This window comes from Chiloscyllium punctatum, chromosome 50 (genome assembly GCF_047496795.1).
Source record: "Chiloscyllium punctatum isolate Juve2018m chromosome 50, sChiPun1.3, whole genome shotgun sequence".
In the NCBI taxonomy this organism is placed as follows: Eukaryota; Metazoa; Chordata; class Chondrichthyes; order Orectolobiformes; family Hemiscylliidae; genus Chiloscyllium; species Chiloscyllium punctatum.
Window position 1 is genome coordinate 32,259,013 of NC_092788.1, and position 8,033 is coordinate 32,267,045.

The 8,033-nt window shown below is 52.2% G+C and overlaps 1 protein-coding gene across 2 annotated transcripts in view; it reads right to left on the reverse strand.

Moving 5' to 3' along the window:
• The window catches only part of LOC140470119 (histone-lysine N-methyltransferase SETDB1-like), a 556,598-nt gene that overhangs the window by 295,513 nt on the left and 253,052 nt on the right, over positions 1 to 8,033 (reverse strand). The window lies entirely within an intron of this gene.

Here is an 8,033-nt window from a genome sequence, read left to right on the forward strand (position 1 = left end):
TCTGTCCCTGTGGTTACTGTACTCTCTCCCTGTGGTTACTGTACTCTCTCCCCGTGGTTACTGTGCTCTCTCCCTGTAGTTACTGTACTCTCTCCCTGTGGTTACTGTACTCTCTCCCCGTGGTTACTGTGCTCTCTCCCTGTAGTTACTGTGCTCTCTCCCTGTGGTTACTGTGCTCTCTCCCTGCAGTTACTGTGCTCTCTCCCTGTAGTTACTGTGCTCTCTCCCTGTGGTTACTGTGCTCTCTCCCTGTGGTTACTGTACTCTCTCCCTGTGGTTACTGTGCTCTCTCCCTGTAGTTACTGTACTCTCTCCCTGTGGTTACTGTGCTCTCGCCCTGTAGTTACTGTACTCTCTCCCTGTAGTTACTGTGCTCTCTCCCTGTGGTTACTGTACTCTCTCCCTGTAGTTACTGTACTCTCTCCCTGTGGTTACTGTGCTCTCGCCCTGTAGTTACTGTACTCTCTCCCTGTGGTTACTGTGCTCTCTCCCTGTGGTTACTGTGCTCTCGCCCTGTAGTTACTGTACTCTCTCTCTGTGGTGACTGTGCTCTCTCCCTGTGGTTACTGTACTCTCTCCCTGTAGTTACTGTGCTCTCTCCCTGTAGTTACTGTACTCTCTCCCTGTGGTTACTGTACTCTCTCCCTGTAGTTACTGTACTCTCTCCCTGTGGTTACTGTGCTCTCTCCCTGCAGTTACTGTGCTCTCTCCCTGTGGTGACTGTGCTCTCTCCCTGTGGTTACTGTACTCTCTCCCTGTGGTTACTGTACTCTCTCCCTGTGGTTACTGTGCTCTCTCCCTGTAGTTACTGTACTCTCTCCCTGTGGTTACTGTGCTCACTCCCTGTAGTTACTGTACTCTCTCCCTATGGTTACTGTGCTCTCTCCCTGTGGTTACTGTACTCTCTCCCTGTGGTTACTGTGCTCTCTCCCTGCGGTTACTGTGCTCTCTCTCCCTGCAGTTACTGTGCTCTCTCCCCGCGGTTACTGTGCTCTCTCCCTGCGGTTACTGTGCTCTCTCTCCCTGCAGTTACTGTGCTCTCTCCCCGCGGTTACTGTACTCTCGCCCTGCGGTTACTGTGCTCTCTCCCTGTGGTTACTGTACTCTCTCCCTGTAGTTACTGTGCTCTCTCCCTGTGTTTACTGTGCTCTCTCCCTGTAGTTACTGTACTCTCTCCCTGTGGTTACTGTGCTCTCTCCCTGTAGTTACTGTACTCTCTCCCTGTGGTTACTGTACTCTCTCCCTGTGGTTACTGTGCTCTCTCCCTGCAGTTACTGTGCTCTCTCCCTGTGGTGACTGTGCTCTCTCCCTGTGGTTACTGTACTCTCTCCCTGTGGTTACTGTGCTCTCTCCCTGTAGTTACTGTACTCTCTCCCTGTGGTTACTGTGCTCACTCCCTGTAGTTACTGTACTCTCTCCCTGTGGTTACTGTGCTCTCTCCCTGCGGTTACTGTGCTCTCTCTCCCTGCAGTTACTGTGCTCTCTCCCCGCGGTTACTGTGCTCTCTCCCTGCGGTTACTGTGCTCTCTCTCCCTGCAGTTACTGTGCTCTCTCCCCGCGGTTACTGTACTCTCGCCCTGCGGTTACTGTGCTCTCTCCCTGTGGTTACTGTACTCTCTCCCTGTAGTTACTGTGCTCTCTCCCTGTGTTTACTGTGCTCTCTCCCTGCGGTGACTGTGCTCTCTCCCTGTAGTTACTGTGCTCTCTCCCTGTGGTTACTGTACTCTCACCCTGTAGTTACTGTACTCTCTCCCTGTGGTTACTGTGCTCTCTCCCTGTAGTTACTGTGCTCTCTCCCTGTAGTTACTGTGCTCTCTCCCTGTGGTTACTGTACTCTCTCCCTGTAGTTACTGTGCTCTCTCCCTGCGGTTACTGTGCTCTCTCCCTGTAGTTACTGTGCTCTCTCCCTGTAGTTACTGTACTCTCTCCCTGTAGTTACTGTGCTCTCTCACTGCGGTTACTGTGCTCTCTCCCTGTAGTTACTGTGCTCTCTCCCCGTGGTTACTGTGCTCTCTCCCCGCGGTTACTGTACTCTCTCCCTGTGGTTACTGTGCTCTCTCCCTGTGGTTACTGTACTCTCTCCTGGCGGTTACTGTGCTCTCTCCCTGCAGTTACTATGCTCTCTCCCCGTGGTTACTGTGCTCTCTCCCTGTAGTTACTGTACTCTCTCCCTGTGGTTACTGTGCTCTCTCCCTGTAGTTACTGTGCTCTCTCCCTGTAGTTACTGTACTCTCTCCCTGTGGTTACTGTGCTCTCTCCCTGTAGTTACTGTACTCTCTCCCTGTGGTTACTGTGCTCTCTCCCTGTGGTTACTGTGCTCTCTCCCTGTAGTTACTGTACTCCCTCCCTGTAGTTACTGTGCTCTCTCCCTGTAGTTACTGTACTCTCTCCCTGTGGTTACTGTGCTCTCTCCCTGTGGTTACTGTGCTCTCTCCCTGTAGTTACTGTACTCTCTCCCTGTGGTTACTGTGCTCTCTCCCTGTGGTTACTATACTCTCTCCCTGTAGTTACTGTGCTCTCTCCCTGCGGTTACTGTGCTCTCTCCCTGTAGTTACTGTGCTCTCTCCCTGTAGTTACTGTACTCTCTCCCTGTAGTTACTGTGCTCTCCCACTGCGGTTACTGTGCTCTCTCCCTGTAGTTACTGTGCTCTCTCCCCGTGGTTATTGTGCTCTCTCCCCGCGGTTACTGTACTCTCTCCCTGTGGTTACTGTACTCTCTCCTGGCGGTTACTGTGCTCTCTCCCTGCAGTTACTATGCTCTCTCCCCGTGGTTACTGTGCTCTCTCCCCGTGGTTACTGTGCTCTCTCCCCGTGGTTACTGTGCTCTCTCCCTGTGGTTACTGTGCTCTCTCCCTGCCGTTACTGTGCTCTCCCTGTGGTTACTGTGCTCTCTCCCTGCGATTACTGTGCTCTCCCTGTGGTTACTGTGCTCTCTCCCTGTAGTTACTGTGCTCTCTCCCTGTGGTTACTGTGCTCTCTCCCTGCGGTTACTGTGCTCTCTCCCCGTGGTTACTGTGCTCTCTCCCTGCGGTTACTGTGCTCTCTCCCTGTAGTTACTGTGCTCTCTCCCTGTAGTTACTGTGCTCTCTCCCTGCGGTTACTGTGCTCTCTCCCTACGGTTACTGTGCTCTCTCCCTGCGGTTACTGTGCTCTCTCCCTGTAGTTACTGTGCTCTCTCCCTGTAGTTACTGTGCTCTATCCCTGTAGTTACTGTGCTCTCTCCCCGTGGTTATTGTGCTCTCTCCCCGCGGTTACTGTACTCTCTCCCTGTGGTTACTGTACTCTCTCCTGGCGGTTACTGTGCTCTCTCCCTGCAGTTACTATGCTCTCTCCCCGTGGTTACTGTGCTCTCTCCCCGTGGTTACTGTGCTCTCTCCCTGTGGTTACTGTGCTCTCTCCCTGTGGTTACTGTGCTCTCTCCCTGTAGTTACTGTGCTCTCTCCCTGTGGTAACTGTACTCTCTCCCTGTAGTTACTGTGCTCTCTCCCTGTAGTTACTGTGCTCTCTCCCTGCGGTTACTGTGCTCTCTCCCTGTAGTTACTGTGCTCTCTCCCTGTGGTTACTGTGCTCTCTCCCTGTGGTTACTGTGCTCTCTCCCTGTGGTTACTGTGCTCTCTCCCTGTAGTTACTGTGCTCTCTCCCTGTGGTTACTGTGCTCTCTCCCTGTGGTTACTGTGCTCTCTCCCTGTAGTTACTGTATTCTCTCCCTGTGGTTACTGTGCTCTCTCCCTGCGGTTACTGTACTCTCTCCCTGTAGTTACTGTGCTCTCTCCCTGTGGTTACTGTGCTCTCTCCCTGTAGTTACTGTGCTCTCTCTCTCTCTGTGGTTACTGTGCTCTATCCCTGTGGTTACTGTACTCTCTCCCTGTAGTTACTGTACTCTCTCCCTGCGGTTACTGTACTCTCTCCCTGTGGTTACTGTGCTCTCTCCCTGTAGTTACTGTGCTCTCTCCCTGTGGTACTGTACTCTCTCCCTGTAGTTACTGTACTCTCTCCCTGTGGTTACTGTGCTCTCTCCCTGTGGTTACTGTGCTCTCTCCCTGTGGTTACTGTGCTCTCTCCCTGTAGTTACTGTGCTCTCTCCCTGCAGTTACTGTGCTCTCCCCCTGTAGTTACTGTGCTCTCTCCCTGTGGTTACTGTGCTCTCTCCCTGTGGTTACTGTACTCTCTCCCTGTAGTTACTGTACTCTCTCCCTGTGGTTACTGTGCTCTCTCTCTGTGGTTACTGTACTCTCTCCTTGTAGTTACTGTACTCTCTCCCTGTGGTTACTGTGCTCTCTCCCTGTGGTTACTGTGCTCTCTCCCTGTAGTTACTGTGCTCTCTCCCTGCAGTTACTGTACTCTCTCCCTGTGGTTACTGTGCTCTCTCCCTCTGGTTACTGTACTCTCTCCCCATGGTTACTGTGCTCTCTCCCTGTAGTTACTGTGCTCTCCCCCTGTAGTTACTGTGCTCTCTCCCTGTGGTTACTGTGCTCTCTCCCTGTGGTTACTGTACTCTCTCCCTGTAGTTACTGTACTCTCTCCCTGTGGTTACTGTGCTCTCTCTCTGTGGTTACTGTACTCTCTCCCTTTAGTTACTGTGCTCTCTCCCTGCAGTTACTGTGCTCTCTCCCTGCAGTTACTGTGCTCTCCCCCTGTAGTTACTGTGCTCTCTCCCTGTGGTTACTGTGCTCTCTCCCTGTGGTTACTGTACTCTCTCCCTGTAGTTACTGTACTCTCTCCCTGTGGTTACTATGCTCTCTCTCTGTGGTTACTGTACTCTCTCCCTGTAGTTACTGTACTCTCTCCCTGTGGTTACTGTGCTCTCTCCCTCTGGTTACTGTGCTCTCTCCCCGTGGTTACTGTGCTCTCTCCCTGTAGTTACTGTGCTCTCCCCCTGTAGTTCCTGTACTCTCTCCCTGCGGTTACTGTACTCTCTCCCTGTAGTTACTGTACTCTCTCCCTGTAGTTACTGTGCTCTCTCCCTGTGGTTACTGTACTCTCTCCCTGTGGTTACTGTACTCTCTCCCTGTAGTTCCTGTACTCTCTCCCTGCGGTTACTGTACTCTCTCCCTGTAGTTACTGTGCTCTCTCCCTGTGGTTACTGTGCTCTCTCCCAGTGGTTACTGTACTCTCTCCCTGTAGTTACTGTACTCTCTCCCTGTGGTTACTGTGCTCTCTCCCTGTGGTTACTGTACTCTCTCCCTGTAGTTACTGTACTCTCTCCCTGTGGTTACTATACTCTCTCCCTGTAGTTACTGTGCTCTCTCCCTGCGGTTACTGTGCTCTCTCCCTGTAGTTACTGTGCTCTCTCCCTGTAGTTACTGTACTCTCTCCCTGTAGTTACTGTGCTCTCCCACTGCGGTTACTGTGCTCTCTCCCTGTAGTTACTGTGCTCTCTCCCCGTGGTTATTGTGCTCTCTCCCCGCGGTTACTGTACTCTCTCCCTGTGGTTACTGTACTCTCTCCTGGCGGTTACTGTGCTCTCTCCCTGCAGTTACTATGCTCTCTCCCCGTGGTTACTGTGCTCTCTCCCCGTGGTTACTGTGCTCTCTCCCCGTGGTTACTGTGCTCTCTCCCTGTGGTTACTGTGCTCTCTCCCTGCCGTTACTGTGCTCTCCCTGTGGTTACTGTGCTCTCTCCCTGCGATTACTGTGCTCTCCCTGTGGTTACTGTGCTCTCTCCCTGTAGTTACTGTGCTCTCTCCCTGTGGTTACTGTGCTCTCTCCCTGCGGTTACTGTGCTCTCTCCCCGTGGTTACTGTGCTCTCTCCCTGCGGTTACTGTGCTCTCTCCCTGTAGTTACTGTGCTCTCTCCCTGTAGTTACTGTGCTCTCTCCCTGCGGTTACTGTGCTCTCTCCCTACGGTTACTGTGCTCTCTCCCTGCGGTTACTGTGCTCTCTCCCTGTAGTTACTGTGCTCTCTCCCTGTAGTTACTGTGCTCTATCCCTGTGGTTACTGTGCTCTCTCCCCGTGGTTACTGTGCTCTCTCCCTGTGGTTACTGTGCTCTCTCCCTGTGGTTACTGTGCTCTCTCCCTGTAGTTACTGTGCTCTCTCCCTGTGGTAACTGTACTCTCTCCCTGTAGTTACTGTGCTCTCTCCCTGCGGTTACTGTGCTCTCTCCCTGTAGTTACTGTGCTCTCTCCCTGTGGTTACTGTGCTCTCTCCCTGTGGTTACTGTGCTCTCTCCCTGTGGTTACTGTGCTCTCTCCCTGTGGTTACTGTGCTCTCTCCCTGTAGTTACTGTATTCTCTCCCTGTGGTTACTGTGCTCTCTCCCTGCGGTTACTGTACTCTCTCCCTGTAGTTACTGTGCTCTCTCCCTGTGGTTACTGTGCTCTCTCCCTGTAGTTACTGTGCTCTCTCTCTCTCTGTGGTTACTGTGCTCTATCCCTGTGGTTACTGTACTCTCTCCCTGTAGTTACTGTACTCTCTCCCTGCGGTTACTGTACTCTCTCCCTGTGGTTACTGTGCTCTCTCCCTGTAGTTACTGTGCTCTCTCCCTGTGGTTACTGTACTCTCTCCCTGTAGTTACTGTACTCTCTCCCTGTGGTTACTGTGCTCTCTCCCTGTGGTTACTGTGCTCTCTCCCTGTGGTTACTGTGCTCTCTCCCTGTAGTTACTGTGCTCTCTCCCTGTGGTTACTGTGCTCTCTCCCTGTAGTTACTGTGCTCTCTCCCTGCAGTTACTGTGCTCTCCCCCTGTAGTTACTGTGCTCTCTCCCTGTGGTTACTGTGCTCTCTCCCTGTGGTTACTGTACTCTCTCCCTGTAGTTACTGTACTCTCTCCCTGTGGTTACTGTGCTCTCTCTCTGTGGTTACTGTACTCTCTCCTTGTAGTTACTGTACTCTCTCCCTGTGGTTACTGTGCTCTCTCCCTGTGGTTACTGTGCTCTCTCCCTGTAGTTACTGTGCTCTCTCCCTGCAGTTACTGTACTCTCTCCCTGTGGTTACTGTGCTCTCTCCCTCTGGTTACTGTACTCTCTCCCCATGGTTACTGTGCTCTCTCCCTGTAGTTACTGTGCTCTCCCCCTGTAGTTACTGTGCTCTCTCCCTGTGGTTACTGTGCTCTCTCCCTGTGGTTACTGTACTCTCTCCCTGTAGTTACTGTACTCTCTCCCTGTGGTTACTGTGCTCTCTCTCTGTGGTTACTGTACTCTCTCCCTTTAGTTACTGTGCTCTCTCCCTGCAGTTACTGTGCTCTCTCCCTGCAGTTACTGTGCTCTCCCCCTGTAGTTACTGTGCTCTCTCCCTGTGGTTACTGTGCTCTCTCCCTGTGGTTACTGTACTCTCTCCCTGTAGTTACTGTACTCTCTCCCTGTGGTTACTATGCTCTCTCTCTGTGGTTACTGTACTCTCTCCCTGTAGTTACTGTACTCTCTCCCTGTGGTTACTGTGCTCTCTCCCTCTGGTTACTGTGCTCTCTCCCCGTGGTTACTGTGCTCTCTCCCTGTAGTTACTGTGCTCTCCCCCTGTAGTTCCTGTACTCTCTCCCTGCGGTTACTGTACTCTCTCCCTGTAGTTACTGTACTCTCTCCCTGTAGTTACTGTGCTCTCTCCCTGTGGTTACTGTACTCTCTCCCTGTGGTTACTGTACTCTCTCCCTGTAGTTCCTGTACTCTCTCCCTGCGGTTACTGTACTCTCTCCCTGTAGTTACTGTGCTCTCTCCCTGTGGTTACTGTGCTCTCTCCCAGTGGTTACTGTACTCTCTCCCTGTAGTTACTGTACTCTCTCCCTGTGGTTACTGTGCTCTCTCCCTGTGGTTACTGTACTCTCTCCCTGTAGTTACTGTACTCTCTCCCTGTGGTTACTGTACTCTCTCCCTGTGGTTACTGTGCTCTCTCCCTGTAGTTACTGTGCTCTCTCTCTGTGGTTACTGTACTCTCTCCCTGTAGTTACTGTACTCTCTCCCTGTAGTTACTGTGCTCTCTCCCTGTGGTTACTGTGCTCTCTCACTGCGGTTACTGTACTCTCTCCCTGCAGTTACTGTGCTCTCTCCTTGTAGTTACTGTACTCCCTCCCTGTAGTTACTGTCCTCTCTCCCTGTGGTTACT